The sequence below is a fragment of the Giraffa tippelskirchi genome, chromosome 3 (assembly GCF_054371585.1).
Source record: "Giraffa tippelskirchi isolate mGirTip1 chromosome 3, T2T-mGirTip1v1.2.pri, whole genome shotgun sequence".
Classification (NCBI taxonomy): Eukaryota; Metazoa; Chordata; class Mammalia; order Artiodactyla; family Giraffidae; genus Giraffa; species Giraffa tippelskirchi.
The window spans coordinates 72,048,025-72,069,125 of record NC_137277.1 but is presented as its reverse complement, the minus strand read 5'-3'; the positions used below and the strand labels follow the sequence as shown (position 1 = coordinate 72,069,125).

Sequence of the window (21,101 nt, the reverse complement as noted above, 5' to 3'; positions counted from 1 at the left end):
ATCCTTTTGATATAACTTCATCTTTTGAGAAATTCCTTACTTCTAAAGATGCTCTGGGTTTATCTTGCACTTTCCCTGTCCCAGTCCCAGTCCTGGAATTCACCATTTATGTCAAGAGCCCTGGTTCCTTTTAGGAAAAAGGTATCTGAAAAGGTTGGATGTCAAGTGAGCTTATGACTGTTGGGATATTGCTGCTCTTAGGCCTCTGAGTGGACATAGCAAGGGAGTAGGTTATATTTTTTAATAAATTATATGTACGCACATACAAATATGTACAAAAACATGTTTAAAAATATATATTACATGCAAGAGAACATTATATGCACATATGTAGACACACAAATTTATCTACCTACCTATCTCCCTATCTGTCTCTCTCTCTGTTATCTAGCTAACACTATGAGTCCACATCAGTTCCAATTCAGCACTCCTGGATTCCGTCTAGTTTTTTTCCTTTCCATATTTGACATTCTTTTCTGACAATGAGAACTCTGGCTTTTATAATCCTCCATAATTAAATTCTTAGACCACTGATCCTTCAAGATAACTGTCTCCTCATTTCTGTTACCACCCCTTATCAACTGAATTAAGTAACCCTGGTTAACCCTTGTTACTTAATTCATGCTCTGACAGTCTAGGCATCCCTTAATTCAAACACCCTCCTCATAGCGCTCAAATTCTGACATGTCCCTGTGGGCTGAAAATGTCATGCACTTGGAATTTTCAGTAATAATACAGGATAATTTAGACATGAAAGTGGCCTTAGGTGATATTTGCTGGTCTTTTCATTTTGTTGATGAGAAGCTTTTGACAGAGTCACAGTATAGTTCCATCATAACAGCTGGTCCTTTGGGAGTATCCAAACTGACTTTTCTATTCCTAGGCAAAATCTGTATTCAGGAAAGTCTGGCTCTTAGAGAATAGTGACAAAGTTTGTTTTCTTAAGAATGCTTTTATTGCGTAAAAATTCCTTAAAATGGTGATCGTTTATTTTTGAAAATTATTAAATTTATGAAAAAACTCATGAAATTACTCCTTTTGTGAAAGCAGAACAAGTGAAAATTTTCTTTCTCTTAAGCAAATGGCGAGTTATCTTTTTTGAGATGATAAGAATTATATAATCCACTTGTGTTTCCCCTTCTGCAGGGACTTCTGGAAAGCTCAAGTTAAGTTTCTTGCCAAATCATATCAATTATATCAGCCTCTAAGGCAAATGCATTGCTACTGCTTCTTCTCACACAGTTTTCATTTCTCTTTTTAGAGACTTATATATATTTTATATAGTTTTTTATTTCAAGCTTCTAGAAATGGAATATTCAAAATTTCATGTCTGTGGATCAATAACTTACATATAAAACTGATTTTTATGTGTGAAACATACCTACCAGCTTTGTCAGACTATGTAGGCTCCTACAGATGATAATAGCACTTTTTGATGTGTAATTGAAGATATCAAATAATACCATCATTTTGATTATGTAGTGTGTTCAGCATCTGTAACAAATATTCAAATAATAGTGGCTGAAACAATCTCAAATTTATTTCTTTTTTCCCTTCCTTTAAAAAGAAATTTAAATATTTTCAATTGCAGTATAATTGATTACAATGTTGTATTAGCTTCTGCTGTGCAACAACATGAATCAGCTAGATGTGTATATATATCTCCTCGCTCTAGAGCCTGCCTTCCACCTCACCCACCCCACCTGTCTAGGTCATTACAGAGCACCAAGCTGAGCTCCATATGCTCTATAGCAGCTTCCTACTAGCTATCTGTTTTACAAATGGTAGTGTATATATGTCAATACTACTATCTCAGTTCATCCCACCTTCTCCTTCCCCACCTGTGTCCATGAGACCATTCTCTACATCTGCGGAAATTTATTTCTTACTAGTAATAATTTAGGCATAAGGAATCCAGCTCTGGCACTATGATTATAAAGGAGCCCAGCACTTTCTGTCTTGTTACTCTTCCTATCCTGATTGCCAGAGGTATGCAGGTAAACTGGCTTTTGGGGAGAAAAAAAGATCCCTGACTTGTGGTTGCTGATATTTTTGTGTTGTAAATACCTTTAATAGCCAATTTTAAGCTACCAATAATTTAACCACCAATGGTTTTCAAGATTTCAAAATTCTTGAAAATTGAACAGCCAGCTCTGGCAAGTTGGCATGATCTCAGCCCCAGGACAGCACTGGGTGCTGCCCTTCCTCACCCCTGGGGTCATGATGGCTCACTAGCAGAGCCACATTCCAGCAAGAGGAAAAGGACACTTTTCTCAGTAGTGTGACTTCACGTTGCACACATCTTTTCTATTTCTGCTCCACTAGCCAGAAATTAACCACATGCCTAAACTTAGTAGACAGTCTAAGAAATGTCTTTATTCTAGTTAGCTGATTATGCATCTAGCTAAAAACTGGGATTTGGTTCTCCTGGAAAAAGGAAAGAATGGCATTGGTGAGTAACAGAATAACAGCAGATTTTGCCACAGATTTGCATTAAAAATATCAGTGACAGTAATTTAGAGTCATGACTATAAGAATGACAATAATGACTATAATGTAGAAAGCTTATGAGTAAATAATATAGCACAGCTGTCAAGTTGAAAAGTTAGTTGTCGATTTCAACTAACAAAGAAATGAGTAATAACCAAAATGTCCCATTAGTAATAGGCAAACAACAATGCAATGGTAAGTTAAAACAATGCTAAGAATCAATGAGATATATTCAAAAATTAAATATGATCTTTGTACTAATCCAATATCCTTGCACTCTTTTTGCAGAGTACCCTGATGAAGTTTTTTGAAAAGTTATTTATAATCACATAATAATAGCATGGATTAAGAAAGAAATTGGACTTTGAGAAGTTTTTCCCCCTCTCCAACAGTTGATCACTGAAAATAAAACAAGAGTGGCATTACATTTGAGAAGTTTATATTCTTAAGGGTTTAGATTAAAGAATGAGTAAGAGAGGTTGTCTCTACATCACAGTTGAACAACTGAGCTGGGGTTGTTTATAAGGAAAAATAAAGATGTCGATGACAACCAGTACGTTTCACATAAGATTCTAGAGCTCATATTAAGATCATATTTATTTTATGCTCTTAGACATACAAATCAAAATATCATCTCTGTTCTAATCAGTGATCATCCCTATAGTGTGTTGCACCACCCACTTACTGCATCATATCATCTATCAGCCCTCCTTGTATTTCTTCAGACAGTAAAGTATAACCTGAAGGGTGATTTCACTGTTCTTTCCTGAGAGATTCTAAATCATATCAAATACTTGTTAGTTTATATATTTCAGATTTTCCCCAGCTTTATTGAAGTATAATTGACAAAATTATATATATTTGATATGTGCAGTGTGATGGTTTGATAGAAGTATACATTGTAGAATAATTATCACAATCAAGGTAATTAATACCTCCAATACCTCACATAGTTACCTTTTTTGTTGTGATGAGAACACTTAAGCTTTACCTCTTAGCAATGTAAAGTATACAATACAGTGTTATTAACTATAGTCAGCTTCATGCTGTACATTGAATCTGGGGAGAACTTATTCATCTCAAAACGATCTTTCAATTCTTTGTCGCTTAAAAAAAATTTCAGGAGGCGGTCCTAAGATGGTGGAGAAATGGGACGGGGAGACGACTTCTCTCCCACAAATTCAACAAAAGAACATTTAGACGCTGAGCAAATTCCACAAAACAACTTGTGAATGCTGGCAGAGAACATCAGACACACAGAAAGGCAGATCATAGTCTTCAAAAGGAGGTAGGACAAAATATAAAAGATAAAAAGAGAGACAAAAGAGGTAGGGATGGAGATCCATCCTGGGAAGGGAGTCTTAAAAAAGAGAGAAGTTTCCAAATACCAGGAAACACTCTCTTTGGAGGGTCTGTGGCTAGCCTTGGAATCGCAAAGGGCAAAATAACCGGGAGGAAAAATAAATAAATAATTAAAACCCACTGTTTACGTACCTAACAGAAAAACCCAGCAGACGCGCAGCGCAGAAGTGCGCGTCCCCAACTAGCAAGTGGGGGCTGGGCAGGAAGGGGCGGGCTGCATTGTTTTGGGTTAGAACTGAGCCTGAATGCTCCGCGGGCAATCTGAGGGAACTAGATTGACACAGGAACCTAGACCGTGGGATAGCTTCCCCGTGAAAAGCCTTAACCTAAGACACCACCAGGCCCGCTCACAGAACAAAGGACTGAACAGAGTAAACCGGCCATGGACCGGCCCATCCCCAGCAGGAGACAGGCAGGGGAGGGCAATGAGAGCTGGAAGGGCGGAATCGCGGCCCCAGAGAGGCATTCTATACCAAACTGCAAACAGACCTCCTGCTAACCAGGACTGCCTGGGACTCTAAAGGGTCGACACCCGCCGAGAGGGTCGCAGCCATAGATCAGCTCCCCAGGGGAGAGCACGGCAAACCTGGGAAGCTGCACCCATTGTACACCCAGAAAACCGAGCAGCTGGGACGGGGGAAGGAGAAAAGACGCAGCCCCCGACCGCACTAGCCAAAAACCTGGTCACTGGAGCTGCTCCGACCTGGGAAGGGCACAAAACCCAGGCTCAACCAAGTCTGCGCCTTTGTGAAGTACCCGGAAACCAGAACCTGAGTGGCTTAGACCTGGAAAGTACAGGCAACCCCAGGGGCCGCTTCAGACAGTTCCCGCCAGTGCAACCTAGAGCCTGAGCAGTGTAGACTGGGAAAGCACACACGCCGTGAGCGGGGCAAACCCAGTGTGGCTGAAACACTGTAAGCACATGCCAGTGAGATTTGTTTGCAGTGTTCCTCCCTCCCCACAGCACAACTGAACAAGTGAGACTAAAAAAAAGTGACCACCACCACCCCCTTTGTGTCAGGGCGGAAACTAGACGCTGAAGAGACCAGCAAACAGAAGAAGCTAAAAGAAACAAGAAATCGCTTTGGAAGTGACAGATGCAACAGATTAAAACCCTGTAATTAGCACTGACTACATAGGAAGGGGCCTAGAGACCTTGAGAAGTACAAGCTGGACCAAGGAACTATCTGAAAATGAACTGACCCCACACAGTCCATAACAGCTCCAAAGAAAGTCCGAGATATATTTTTACTAGTATCATTTTTTAAATTTTTAAAAATTATTATTTTTTTAATAATTTAATTTTATTTTATTTTCTTATTTTATTTTTATTTTTAAGTCCCCTATTACTCCTTCAATTTTCATTTTTATAACCTACTATTACCTTACAAAAAAACCCCTCTATTTTTATTTTTATTTTATTATTTTTTTCTTTCTTTAAGATATTATTTTCAAAGTAAACTTCATTTATATATATTTTATACTTTTTGTGACTTTGGTGGGTTTTTTTCTTTTCTTTTTTCTTTCTTTTTCTTTTTTTTCTCTTTTCTTTCTCCTTTTTTAATATGGTATTTTGAGAACCGAACCTTTTACTCTAGATTTTTAATCATTGCTTTTTAGTATTTGTTATCAACTTTGTATCTTCAAGAACCCAATCTTCTGCACCCATTTTTACTTGGGAATGATATCACTGGCTTGATTTCTCTCTCCCCCTTTTAACTCTCCTTTTTCTTCACCAAGTCACCTCCATCTCCCCACTCCACCTTTTCTTCTCTACCCAATTCTGTGTATCTTTTTGTATGTTCCGGGCTGTGGAGAACACTTAGAGAACTGATTACTGGCTGGATCTGTCTCTCCCCTTTGGGTTCCCTCTTTTCACCTCCTGGCCACCTCTGTCTCCTTCCTCCATCTTCTCCTCCCTGTGTAACTCCAAGAACATCTCTGAGAAATCCAGACTGTGGAGAGCACACAGGGAAGTGATTACTGGCTAGCTTGCTCTCTCCCCTTTCTATTCCCCTCTTCTTCTCCTGGCCACCTCTATCTCCCTCCTCCGTCTTCTCTTCTCCATGTAACTCCGTGAACCTCTCTGGGTGTCCCTCACTGCAGAGAAACCTTTCATCATTAACCTAGATGTTTTATCATCAGTGCTGTATAGATGGAGAAGTCTTGAGGCTACTGTAAAAATAAGACTGAAAACTAGAGACAGAAGACTTAAATCCAAATCTTGAGAACACCAGAGAACTCCTGAATCCAGGAAGCATTAAATGATAGGAGCTCATCAAACTCCTCCATACCTACACTGAAACCAAGCACCACACAAGGGCCAACAAGTCCCAGAGTAAGATATACTACGCAAATTCTCCAGCAACACAAGAACATGGCCCTGAGCTTCAACGTACAGGCTGCTCAAAGTCACATCAAACCCATTGACATCTCAAAACTCATTACTGTACACTTCATTGCACTCCAGAGAGAAGAAATCAAGCTCCACCCACCAGAACACCGCCACAACCTTCCCCAACCAGGAAACCTCGATAAGCCACCTGTCTAACCCCACTCACAGTGAGGAACCTCCACAAAAAAGAGGAACCACAAATTGCCAGAAAATAGAAAAGCCATCCCAAACAGAGCAATATAAACAAGATGAAAAGGCAGAGAAATACCCAGCAGGTAAAGGAACAGGAAAAATGCCCTCCAAATCAAACAAAAGAGGAAGAGATAGGGAATCTACCTGATAAAGAATTCCGAATAATGATAGTGAAAATGATACAAAATCTGGAAAACAAATTGGAGTTACAGATAAATAACCTGGAGACAAGAATTGAGAGGATGCAAGAAAGGTTTAACAAGGACTTAGAAGAAATAAAAAAGAGTAATTATATAATGAATAATGCAATAAATGAGATCAAAAACACTCTGGAGGGAACCAACAGTAGAATAACGGAGGCAGAAGATAGGATAAGTGAGATAGAAGATAGAATGATAGAAATAAATGAAACAGAGAGAAAAAAGAAAGAAGAATTAAAAGAAATGAGGACAACCTTAGAGACCTCTGGGACAATGTTAAACACACCAACATATGAATCATAGGAATCCCAGAAGAAGAAGACAAAAAGAAAGACCATGAGAAAATACTCGAGGGGATAATAGTTGAAAACTTCCCTAAAGTAGGGAAGGAAATAATCACCCAAGTCCAAGAAACCCAGAGAGTCCCAAACAGGATAAACCCAAGACGAAATACCCCAAGACACATAATCAAATTAACAAAGACCAAACACAAGGAACAGATATTAAAAGCACCAAGGGAAAAACAACAAATAACACTCAAGGGGATTCCCATAAGGATAACAGCTGATCTTTCAATAGAAACTCTTCAGGCCAGAAGGGAATGGCAGGATATACTCAAGGTGATGAAAGAAAATAATCTACAGCCCAGATTACTGTATCCTGCAAGAATCTCATTCAAATACGAAGGAGAAATCAAAAGCTTTACAGACAAGCAAAAGCTCAGAGAATTCAGCACCACCAAACCAGCTCTCCAACAAATGCTAAAGGATCTTCTCTGGACAGGAAACACAGAAAGGGTGTATAATCTCAAACCGAAAACAATAAAGTAAATGGCAACGGGATCATACATATCAATAATTACATTAAATGTAAATGGGTTGAATGCCCCAACCAAAAGACAAAGACTGGCTGAATGGACACAAAAACAAGACCCCTATATATATTGTCTACAAGATACCCACCTCAAAACAAGGGACACATACAGACTGAAAGTGAAGGGCTGGAAAAAGATATTTCATGCAAACCGAGACCAAAAGAAAGCAGGAGTAGCAATACTCGTATCAGAAAAAATAGACTTTAAAACAAAGGTGATGAAAAGAGACAAAGATGGACACTATATAATGATCAAAGGATCAATCCAAGAAGAAGATATAACAATTATAAATACATATGCACTCAACATAGGAGCACTGCAATATGTAAGGCAAATGCTAACAAGTATGAAAGGGGAAATTAACAATAACACTATAATAGTGGGAGAGTTTAATACCCCACTCACACCTTTGGACAAATCAACTAAACAGAAAATTAACAAGGAGACACAAACTTTAAATGATACAATAGAGCAGTGAGACCTAATTAATATCTATAGGTCATTTCACCCCAAAACAATGAATTTCACCTTTTTCTCAAGCGCACATGGAACCTTCTCCAGAATAGATCACAACCTGGGCCATAAATCTAGTCTTGGTAAATTCAAAAAAATTGAAATCATCCCAAGCATCTTTTCTGACCACAATGCAGTAAGATTCGATGTCAATTACAGGAGAAAAACAATTAAAATATCCAACACATGGAGGCTGAACAACACACTGCTGAATGACCAACAAATCACAGAAGAAATCAAAATATGCATAGAAATGAACAAAAATGAAAACACAACAACCCAAAACCTATGGGACACGGTAAAAGGAGTGCTAAGGGGAAGATTCATTGCAATACAGGCTCACCTCAAGAAACAAGAAAAAAGCCAAATAAATAATTTAACTCTACACCTAAAGCAACTAGAAAAGGAAGAAATGAAGAACCCCAGTGTTAGTAGAAAGAAAGAAATCTTAAAAATTAGGGCAGAAACAAATGCAAAAGAAACAAAAGAGACCATAGCAAAAATCAACAAAGCAAAAAGCTGGTTCTTTGAGATGATAAATAAAATTGACAAGCCATTAGCCAGACTCATCAAGAAACAAAGGGAGAAGAATCAAATCAACAAAATTTGAAATGAAAATGGAGAGATCACAACAGACAACACAGAAATACAAAGGATCATAAGAGACTATTATCAGCAACTATATGCAAATAAATTGGTCAACTTGGAAGAAATGGATAAATTCTTAGAAAAGTATGACTTCCCCAAACTGAACCATGAAGAAATAGAAAATCTCAACAGACCCATCACAAGCACGGAAATTGAAAGTGTAATCAGAAATCTTCCAGCAAACAAAAGCCCAGGACCAGATGGCTTCACAGCTGAATTCTACCAAAAATATAGAGAAGAGCTAGCACCTATCCTACTCAAACTCATCCAGAAAATTCCAGAGGAAGGTAAACTTCCAAACTCATTCTATGAGGCCACCATCACCCTAATACCAAAACCTGAAAAAGATGCTACAAAAAAAGAAAGCTATAGGCCAATATCACTGATGAACATAAATGCAAAAATCCTTAACAAAATCCTAGCAAACAGAATCCAACAACATATTAAAAAGATCATACATCATGACCAAGTGGGCTTTATCCCAGGGATGCAAGGATTCTTCAATATCCACAAATCAATCAATGTAATACACCACATAAACAAATTAAAAAATAAAAACCATATGATTATTTCAATAGATGCGGAGAAAGCCTTTGACAAAATTCAACATCCATTTATGATAAAAACCCTCCAAAAAGCAGGAATAGAAGAAACATACCTCAACATAATAAAAGCTATATATGACAAATCCATGGCAAACATTATCCTAAATGGTGAAAAACTGAAAGCATTTCCCCTAAAATCAGGAACAAGACAAGGGTGCCCACTCTCACCACTGCTATTCAACATAGTTTTGGAAGTTTTAGCCACAGCAATCAGAGCAGAAAAAGAAATAAAAGGAATCCAGTTTGGAAAAGAAGAAGTAAAATTCTCACTGTTTGCAGATGACATGATCCTCTACATGGAAAACCCTAAAGACTCCACCAGAAAATTACTAGAGCTAATCAATGAATATAGTAAAGTTGCAGGATATAAAATTAACACACAGAAATCCCTTGCATTCCTATACACTAACAATGAGAAAACAGAATGAGAAATTAAGGAAACAATTTCATTCACCATTGCAACAAAAAGAATAAAATACTTAGGAATGTATCTACCTAAAGAAACAAAAGACCTATATATAGAAAACTATAAAGCACTGGTGAAAGAAATCAAAGAGGACACAAATAGATGTAGAAATATACCGTGTTCATGGATCGGAAGAATCAATATAGTGAAAAGGAGTATCCTACCCAAAGCAATCTATAGATTCAATGCAATCCCTATCAAGCTTCCAATGGTATTCTTCAGAGAACTAGAACAAATAATTTCACAATTTGTATGGAAATACAAGAAACCTCGAATAGTGAAAGCAATCTTGAGGAAAAAGAATGGAACTGGAGGAATCAACCTGCCTGACTTCAGGCTCTACTACAAAGCCACAGTCATCAAGACAGTATGGTACTGGCACAAGGACAGAAATATAGATCAATGGAACGAAATAGAAAGCCCAGAGATAAATCTACACACCTATGTACATCTTATTTTTGACAAAGGAGGCAAGAATGTACAATGGAGAAAAGACAATCTCTTTAACAAGTGGTGCTGGGAAAACTGGTCAGTCACTTGTAAAAGATTGAAACTAGAACACTTTCTAACACCATACACAAAAATAAACTCCAAATGGATTAAAGATCTAAACGTAAGACCAGAAACTATCAAACTCCTAGAGGAAAACATAGGGAAAACACTTTCCGACATAAACCACAGCAGGATCCCCTGTGACCCACCTCCCAGAACATTGAAAATAAAAGCAAAAATAAACAAATGGGACCTAATTAAAATTAAAAGCTTTTGCACAACAAAGGAAACTATAAACAGGGTGAAAAGACAGCCTTCGGAATGGGAGAAAATAATAGCAAACGAAGCAACGGACAAACAATTAATCTCAAAAATATACAAGCAACTCCTGCAGCTCAATTCCAGAAAAATAAACGACCCAATCCAAAAGTGGGCCAAAGAACTAAGCAGACACTTCTCCAAAGAAGACATACAGATGGCTAACAAACACATGAAAAGATGCTCAACATCACTCATTATCAGAGAAATGCAAATCAAAACCACAATGAGGTACCATTTCATGCCTGTCAGAAGGGCTGCTATCCAAAAGACTACAAACAATAAATGCTGGAGAGGGTGTGGAGAAAAGGGAACCCTCTTACACTGTTGGTGGGAATGCAAAGTAGGACAGCCACTATGGAGAACAGTGTGGAGATTCCTCAAAAAACTGGAAATAGAACTGCCATATGACCCAGCAATCCTACTGCTGGGCATACACACCGAGGAAACCAGAATTGAAAGAGACACATGTATCCCAGTGTTCATCACAGCACTGTTTATAATAGCGAGGACATGGAAGCAACCTGCATGCCCATCAGCAGACGAATGGATAAGGAAGCAGTGGTACATATACACAATGGAATATTACTCAGCCATTAAAAAGAATACATTCGAATCAGTTCTAATGAGGTGGATGAAACTGGAGCCTATTATATAGAGTGAAGTGAGCCAGAAAGAAAAACACCAATATAGTATACTAACATATATATTTGGTATTTAGCCAATCGGTAAAGATAACCCTGTGAGTGAGACATCAAAAGAGACACAGATAAATAGAACAGTATTATGGACTCTATGGGAGAGGGCGAGGGCAGGATGATATGGGAGAATGGCATGGAAGCATGTAAATTATCATATGTGAAACGAATCGCTAGTCCAGGTTCAATGCATGATGCAGGGTGCTCGGGGCTGGTGCACCGGGATGACCCAGAGAGATGGGATAGGGAGGAAGGTGGAAGGGGGGTTCTGGAAGGGGAAAACATGTACACCCATGGTGGATTCATGTCAATGTATGGCAAAACAAATAAAAAATATTAATAATAAAAAAAATTCAGAAAAGAGAAATCTTTAGATATTTCCTTTACTTCTTTCTGAATAAAGTAAAGAAAAACTCTTGTTGCTAATATAAAGGATTTGTCCTAGGATAATTTTTATGTGCATAAGTCTTTTTGTGTGTGTGTATGAATTTTCTACATTCTTAGTTGTCTTATTCTCTAACTCTATTATTTTTCCACCCTGAATCTCTAAACTCTTGTGACTACTACTTTCCCTTTTAAAAACAACTATTTTTTAATCTTCTTTCAGGGACATTTTCTCTGATTTCAAGATCCTAAGTATGTTCATATTTGTTCACTCATTCATTTATTCAGCCTATATTTGTTAAATATTTCCAGTGTAATTATACAAGGTTTCATAGAGAAACAATATTCACTTTCTGGAATACACTATGGAGTCTCCAAACTTTTAGAAAGATTCAGTGTCTTATTTTCAAGGATTTTATAATCCAGGGAAAGAATAAACCTATACTTAGAAGAGAAAATGTAGAAACTAAAGAGTATAGATGGGCAAAGAAGGGAGGGACCACTTGAGGAACATTCACAGTGGGTTTGGAATGGGCACCATGAAGAGAGGATTGCAGTGAAGATGGTGGCTTAGCACTCAACATCTATTCCACTCCTCTACTAGTGTCCTTCCTGTAATTAAGAGGCTGGAAGGCTAAAAATGACATTTCTCAGAAACCTATGCAACTGGAGGAATGAATGAATGAATGAACAAACGAACAAATATGAACGTATTTAGGACTGTGGAAGCAGAGAAAAAGTCTCTGGAGAAAGAAATGTAATAGTGGTTTTTAAAAGAAAAAGTAGTTACCACAAGGGTTTAGTGACTCAGGCTGGAAAAACAGTAGACTTAGGGTGATAAAACAATACAATTTACCCTTGACCGATGATGTGCTTGCATGTAAAATTTGGAAGACAGAACTGAAATGAAGGCCTGATTCTGCTGTTTCAGGTGCCAAGTTCAGTCATGAAGCAAATTTCCTCTCTCCTTCCTTCCTTCCTTGATAGTGGTGGCAGAGATCCCATTGTCTTGCCACTAGCCTCAAGGGTGTTGAGGGAGAGAGAATGGGGAACAAATTTGTGATTCCAGCAGTGTCAGTATAGTGCTGAAGCTTGTAGTTATGGTGGTAGCTTCTTGACAGTGACTTTCTCGACTTTGGAAGTTTTCTACACAGTGTTCTCCATGTCAAAGAGGTGATTCATGGTCTACTTCAGTGGTATTGGTTTGCATATCAACCTAGACCCTCTTCCTTCAGCATCCCTGAGAATGCTGTAAGCTATTGAGAACACTGTAATCAAATCCCTGTGGATTTAAAGTAGCTAGACTTTTATCTCTGCAACTGACCACTGACAAGTACAGAAATACTGTAAAATCTCCTTCTTTATTTCATAAGAAAAAATGATGAGTAGAACATTCCAGAGAGAGTGAGTAGCACATGCAAAAGTGGAAAACGCAATAATTGTGTAGGAATTCCCTCTTAGAACCAAGCAAGTGGAGCTAAAATGTACGGCCTTATGGAGACTTGGTGGGAAGTGTTGTTTGAAGAGGATGTGATCAGCAGTCTGAGGAAGCTGTCTTTTATTGGCCAGGCAATGAGGAATCAGGTAATTTGGGAATATAAGTCTGGAAGTTGGATGTGGAATAAATTTGAGGAAATGGAGACTGAAAGGGGCCTGATCCATTAGAAAAAAAATACAATTAGTCATGATAAAAAGGATAGAATAAATAAGAGAAAAATCTCATAGGAAACTACTGGGTGAGTTTTGGCATTCGTTTTAATCGTCATGTTCCAGACAAATGTGCCCTGTACTTCCAAGTTGTCTGAATCATGGGTGAGACCATAGTATGCAGGCAGAGGAAATGACAGATGTATATGATGGTGTTACCAAAATCGCAAGTTCGTGTGCCCAATGCACAGTGAGGCCCATCAATACTCAACGTTAGAGTTTCGAACAGAGAAAGGTTTATTACAGATTCATACATGGAGATGTGTGGCTCATGCCCTAACAACCCCAAAGTTACTGAAAGTTTTCAGCATATCCATTTAAAAGCAAAAGGTGAAGGATGGGTGTGATTAGTTGTTGCAGACTTCTCAGTGTCAGATTCTTTGTTCTTGAGGTCAGGTCATTATCAGGTAAGATGCTCCTGCAAATCTCTACTGGATGAATGTTATTCTCTGTCCTGACCAGAAAGGCCAAAGTCCCAAGGCACAACTTTTACCCTCCAAGGTCCCAGTTTTGGCTAAGAGGAGGCAGATCTCAGTTGGTAGCTTCTTAGGGCCAGGTTCTCATATCCTGCCCGGCTGTCATCTCTGCAGGAGCCAGGCCTCCAACCCATTGGCTCTCAATCTCCTCAGGTCACTCAAATGGGGAGACCAAGTCTCACAGACTGTGACCCAGACAGCCAGCCACTGTGAGTGGGTCAGAGACAGGGATGGGGGAGAGTCCACTGCTCCTCAAGGCATGGGCCACAGCTAGTAGAGGGCCTTGGTAAGGGCTCTGGAATGTAGTCCCCAGCCTGTTCCCTGGACCCTCCAGCTCACCCACTAGCCCAAGGCTGGGTAAGCTGGAGGGCCTCCAGGAGAAGGCCTGAATCTGCCTCTTACCTCACTTTCCACCTAGTGACCATCCTACCACTGACACTTGGCTGAATCATTTCCCCAGTGGTTCCTCATTGACAGTTACCAATGGGCAGGGGCCACTGCAACTCTGACCAATAGCCAAGCAGGACAGCTAAGGGTCGCTCACTGACAGAGGGTTGCTTGTGGGCAGGGCCCACAGAGGCACCGAGCAATGGCTAAGCAAGACCTGTTGCCTAGTAACAGGGAGCAGAGAAATGAGGCACAACAATGGCTACTGCTAAGGGCTGGTGCTCATCCTGCTCTCTTACAATGGGAGAGGAAGCAGGGCAGGGTAAAATGGTATTGACTGCAGTGAGCTAGTGGGACTTCCATGGTGGTCCATTGATTTAAGACTCTAGCTTCCAAGGCAGGGGGCCCAGGTTTGATCCCTGGTTGGGGAACAGAGATCCCACATGCTTCAGAGTATGGCCAAAAAAATATATAATGAGCTAGTGAATTTAGAAGTTCCTATAAGTGGAAACTATCGATTTGATAGTTGGATGTTGTTGGATTCAAATTGCATTTATGGAAAACTAATCAGTTGTAGATACATTCTTCGTATATCATAATAATTTATTTAGTAGTTAGATCTTAGTTAAATAAGTACTTAGTTATGGGTATACGTAAAGACCTCTGAGCTTATTTGAATGTATTCTGCTATGGTGTATAGTGCTTTCTGAAGTATTTATTGGATTTTAAAAATTTGTGACTATTATCTGTTAAAATATTGCCTTTATCCCATTCTTCCTCTCCTCTCCTTTACCAACTCCAAATACCTATTGGTTGACTCTTTCACAGTGACTCATATATTTTTATACATTTTTATTATTTACAATTTTTTTTCTATTTGTGCATCAAATTAAATTTTTTTTTCTGAGCCACCTTCCAGTTTACTGCTTCTCTCTTCAGAGCTGTCCAGTCCTCTAGAATGCCTATCTATTTCAATTATTTTTATTCTTCAATTCTAGAATTACTATTTGATTCTTTTGTATAGTTCCAAATAGTTCTTGGCTGAAATCATTCATTTTGTCACTTAATATTTGTACGTGTTTATCTCTATTGTTCGAAATTGCTTTCTACACATTCCAATATCTCGATCTCCGCTCGGTCTTTTTCTATTGGCTGATTTTTCTCTTTATTTCATTTTCAGTCAATTATTTATTTTCTTTTCATTTTTATCCCTCCCAATGCTTCCTCTTTCTACTGAGTGCAATATATTACATATAAAAAATCTCAGATGTGATATTGTTTTTAGATTACATTATCATTCTACAGAGAGGATTTTTCTTTTGCTTCTTGTAGGTAGTTAAATTGCAGCTGGTTCAGCTTAACCTAATTAGGCTTTGAGCTAATTCAAAGCTTGTCTTGAATCTTTCAAGAGCTAGTTTATTTGCAGCTCACATTTACTCCTAGAAATACAAACTATTTATTCATTTGGAAATACAAACTAAATACTCAGGGTCTACAATAATATCCCTCATCTTGTTTGATTCTGGGATCTGATATTTGTTTTAAGCATGATAAAATAATCAGAAGTCGGTTTTTGGTTCTTGGTTTTGTTATGTCTTACTCTTTCAGCTTCTAAGACTCGCAAATGTACTTGTCTTATTCTCAGACACTGTTATAGAACTAACAAATGCCTCCGTGGGACATTTCATCCTCCTCAAGCTAACCTCAACACTTCTGCTGCCCATTAATTCTCTCAGCCATTCTGTGCTTTCATTGTGGTGGTGTGTGTGTGGTGGGGTGAGAAGGGCTGTTAGGGAAAAAGAATCAGGAAATCTCAGCTACTTTTCTTTGCTACCTGGACAGTGTAAAACCCTTTGAAGTCTTACATTTTATACTTCTCTAAGACTAATCATGGCTTAAATGGTGGTTGTCTATAAGACTGCAGTCTCTTGAGTTTTGGTGATGTTAGGCTACAGTTCCTTCTGCTCTGGATTCTTCCAACCTATGAGAGAGATCTATGCATAATAGTTTCTATTGTTCTGGTTAATTGCCAGAGTTTAGCCTGCAATTCAGGCCATTAAGCTCATTCTCAGAGACTCATCAGTGTTTAAGTTCCAGTCATGTTCTTTCTGATTTTTCCTTCCTTGCTCATTTGTTCAAATATTACTATTTAATATAACAGATCTTGTCTCCTCACTTATTCTTCCTATTTGATAGAGTATTATGAACTATATCTATGTTATATTCACACATATTTTCTCTCTTGATATTTAAAGTCAAGGTCTTAAAATTACTAACAATATACAAACAACTCCTTTCTTTCTCAAATATCTACTCTTTTAACTGGAACCCAGGAATTTCACAATTACAGTATGCTATAGTTTTATATAAGCCAACTTAGGGGGAACAGTGATCCACTGCTTGTTAAGAACTCTACTCCCGTAATCCATGAATTATTTTCCCTTGAACACAGAACATCAAACTCCTTATTAAACTTTTAATTTTGTCACCTACAGTTTTGGCAATGAGATGGGACCTTAAGACAGCTGTTAAAGATTCTGGGATGGCTCCTAGATGCAGGTGAAGGTACCCACAGAGCACTTTGGGTTTGCTGCCTCTCTCCGGAATCTCTGGTAAGCTTCTCTTGGATCAAGTTCTGCTTGTTTCATGTTCTGAGATCTTTGAGTTAGTTTGTTCAAATCTTTCTGGGTGGAAAACTGAGGTATGAGAGACTCTGTATTTCTCACCGGATGGAAACGGAGGCGTCACAGGTTTGAGAGTTTCATGGTGAGATTTACTGGGAAACATTTGAGTTTGTGGCTGACCTTGTCTTGAAAGTAAGTGCCTTCAGAAGGTCTTAACAGATCTCAGAAACCATGCCCAGGGAGCCAGAAACAGTAAGTTTGCTTGAATTTCAGAGGTTTATTACAAAGAAAAAAAATGGGTACCCCCCAATCTAAAAAAAGCAGGATGGCAGACATTAAGGGACCCACAAAGTCTCAAGGTAAGGTCATAGCACAGACCACTGGGGCACTTGGGGAAATAAGATAAAAAATTCAGAGGGTTTTTTTTTGGACCAATGGCCCATCAAAATTTATATAGGCACAAGTTAAACCATTAAAAGCCATTATAGTGTCTGTCACTATAAAGAAGTCTCTTAAAAATAATAATAAATTTATTGCTACTGGAAATCTCAGAAGTCAAGGCTGCAAAACTGGTGGGAACTGGTCAAGCATTAGAGCACTTGTCACCTAATGTCAAGACTCATATGCCAGGATAAGCTGGTTATGGAATGGGTGAGATCAAAGGAACCCACCAACCTCAAGAAAAATTCTGTGCGATGAGGTACATTGTAAAACACCACAAAATCTCCACTCAGCCGCATATCTTTTTTCAGATGGTAATTTAGCTCCAAGAGACTCCAGGCTTAGCAAAAGAAATGGGATCTCAGGTTTCAAAGAATTGAGTGCACAGCTTCCAGCACACCTGTTTATTTTATGTCTAAGAACAGTAGTCCTGGAAGCTGTAGATATCTATAAGAATGTCGAAAGCTTACTAAGATATCCTAGAATTACAAAGGCCATTATGGGAATTGGCCCCTGCTTATTAACAAAATTTTCAACACTGAAAAAATGTCAATTTAAATGTAAATGCTTTGAATCTTTGTTTTCACTACACTCACTTGAAGGTCATGCATACAAAGACCCTCACTGAAGTTTGGGTGATCGGAGGAGGCAAGATTAAGAGTAATCTTTAAGTTAAATTAAGTTCAGTGCTAAGTATGTGGTATCATGAAATAAGTAGTATAGCTAGGGTGACAATGATTATGTCAGTCATTTATTAGGGCTTTGTTTCTTAAGTGTCCAAAATGTTTTATGAATTCATATGATTTCCTTAAAAACACTGTGAATATAATTACATACGGAAACAAAATCTTAGACAAGTAACTTTCTCATCTCTCTTGTATATGTAAATAGTAGTTTTGAGATTTGAGCTTAGGTTTGTCTGAATCCAAAGCTCTGTGCATTCAGTCTCTATGTTTCCAGTGTACAATCTCTATAACTTAATTTATCAGTGGACAAAAGGAATGTGTACTCAGTACTCGATATTACCTAATTTTATCCAGGTCTCTTTTTGCTGCTGCATCCTCAGGATAATAATTTGACCTTCCTCTTGAACTTTGATTTTTTTCATGTATTTTTAGGTTTCTGAATTAACAGGAAAAAAAAATTAGCACCATTTTCTCTTATTCACAGTTCTCATTTTGTTCGTATTTCCTCTTCTACCACCCATCTCCCTAGGCAACAAAACAAACAAAGGAAAACCTTTTATTTTAAAAAAATTAAAACAAAAAATTAAGATTAAAATTGAGAAATAAATGAGGATTGCTTTTTCAGATGCTTATGCAAGTAAGAAGAAAAGCAAAAAGCATCTCTTGCTTAAATTCTTACATTTATATACCAGCTGCTTGCTTCACTAGGAACCCTCTATTTGATGCTGACCCCGAAGATCTCACAGGTGAGGGAATGTGAAATAGCATTTAACCTTTGATCTTAACCATCTCTTTGTTACACACTTGTTTATCTCTGGTTTTTCTTTTCTTTATGTGAAGCCATATATGCTGTCAGGATAAAATTATTTCACATGTTCAAAGAAAACAAAATTGCTCCTTCTGGTCAAACTTTCCTCTGAAGTTTCTTCCAGGGACACTCCAAACCAGACAAAACCTTTTTGTTGACTTTTCAAAGCATAGCTTCAATACATTTGCAAGTGATTTATTTTTGAATGTTGCTATAATTTTATTTGGAAATTATTTAACTGGAGAAAATCCTGTTACAATTTTAAAAGGAAAGAAACAGAAGAAATACAAATGAAATCCATTGTCAGATAACCAGTTCTGTACTAAATACTTAGTGAAGAGTCCTCAGCAGATTTAGTTTGTAAAGCATGGTTACTGGTGTTGGGGGATGTAGCCAGGGCATCTGGAGTCATCTGAAAAGGCTTCTGCAATCTACCCTCAAATTACAGCAATATTTCTTAATATCCTGAGGAAGGATTTTTTGACCCTTGTATACTATTAGAAACCTTTAGCTATTTCAAACTAAAATTGGCAAAAAGAAGTCAAGTAAACAGAAAGGCCATGGTTGCTCTTTCATAATAGGATAGTGGCCCATGTATTTTAGGATTACACAAAATGTTTTTGGTATAGAATAATAAAATCCAAAAGCTATGTGATCAGTTACAGATTTTAGGTCAGGAGCTTTAGAAATGAACTGTGATGAATCCATAATTTCATCACACAATATATTTTTCCATCCCCCCAATATTTTCACTGTATATCCATATTTTACCTTATTCATCACTCTGACTAATATAGTAGGGCTTCCTCTGGCAACCATCATGTAATTATGTGACAGAATGAGTACCCTGTCTGTGGTCAGATTACATCTTACTCATATCTGAAGCTGTCAGATAAGCTTCTGATTATACTGATGTGTCCTGCCTTAAACCACAAGCTTCTATGTCACTCTGGCTGCTGTAGGCCAGACTAGTATGCCTTGATAGACACTTGAAATGACTGCTATTTAATGAGTGCCTGTTATATGGCTTGTGGGTTTCCCTGGTGGCTCAGACAGTAAAGCGTCTTCTTGCAGTACAGGAGACCTGGGTTCAATTCTTGGGTCAGGAAGAACCCCTGGAGAAGGAAATGGCAACCCTCTCCAGTACTCTTGCCTGGAAAATTCCATGGATGGAGGAGCCTGGTGGGCTACAGTCCATGAGGTCACAAAGAGTCGTACACGACTTCACTTTCACTTTTATTATATGTCAGGCTCTGTGTTAGATGGTTTAAAACATTTCTAATCAACCTTGGACATTTAGTATTGTCTTTTTAGTATATATGCAAGAAAACCAAAACTTGGAAGTGTTAAATAATTTTCCAAGAATGTGCGGCCATTAAGTGGTAATTCTGGAGTTTCATCCCCTAATCCATGATATTTCTACTACAGTTTACTGTGCACGGAGGTGATTAACAAAATGAAAGAATCACTGGGGATGGGGCAGATAGAAATGACCTATTTCATGCTCTAAATATTATGATATTCATTTCTGGTAAATTAGTACATGGCAGTCATTTATTTTATTATTATCAACTCTTCTAATATTACTACTATATTTCTGACTTGTGTGACTGACAGGACAACATATTTGGAGAAAAATAGTTCATTCTGTTTAAACATGTTTGAATATACTGAACTCATGGTACTTGTAGGATATCCAGTTTACCTTTTTCAATTCAGTGGCCAGGAAATTCTGCAAGTAAGCAATAGCCCCAGGTGCAGTGAGGGGATTGTGCCTTTTGACTGTACTCTCTATGTAAACAGAAATACTATGATGGCCTTTTTATGTCCTTTGAGTATCAGAATGAATCACTGTAAAGGGACAAACAATCATTTTTCAAAGTTGCCAGCTGGAATCTCAACTGGAAATTCTGCAGGAAGACAATGCCTGTTAATGCTTTCAGTTGTTTATGAGTGCAAAAAAAATTGCTGGATCATTCATTCTTAAAAGATTATTATTGTAAGTGTATTTTTTAGTGGTGTGAAAGTACGTTTCCTATTAGTTGTGATTTATATTCTTATGAATATTAACCATTTTCCACACAACTGTGCAGTGAAAGGATTGAAAGGTAGTTGACCCCACACCCATGGAGTAGTTTTTATCTCTTGAGACTGCTTTTTTTCTTTCTTTTTTAATTATTTTACTCACCTGCTTCTATACTGTTGTGTAATGGACTGATGTTTTCCCTACATGCCTGATCCTATACAAGGCAGTTATCTATATTACAGAGCGTGATTCACTAAAAAGTCAATACAAACTTATTACGGTCTATAAGTTATACAAATTTTAAAACAT

General features: G+C 38.0%; 1 pseudogene across 8 annotated transcripts in view; it reads left to right on the top strand.

Annotated features, from left to right (window-relative positions):
* LOC145541847 (protein CFDP2 pseudogene) overlaps positions 1–21,101 on the top strand; it is a 147,451-nt pseudogene that overhangs the window by 67,920 nt on the left and 58,430 nt on the right. For 2 of the 8 annotated variants that reach the window (XR_014079353.1, XR_014079354.1), the window contains exons 3-5: positions 3,614–3,778; positions 13,085–13,221; positions 16,703–16,819. The product of XR_014079353.1 is annotated as a protein CFDP2 pseudogene, transcript variant X7 (transcript). Of the gene's footprint in view, positions 1–3,613; positions 3,779–13,084; positions 13,222–16,702; positions 18,850–21,101 lie in introns of those variants that run through there. The other 6 variants (XR_014079350.1, XR_014079351.1, XR_014079347.1 and 3 more) reach the window with 4 other exon arrangements.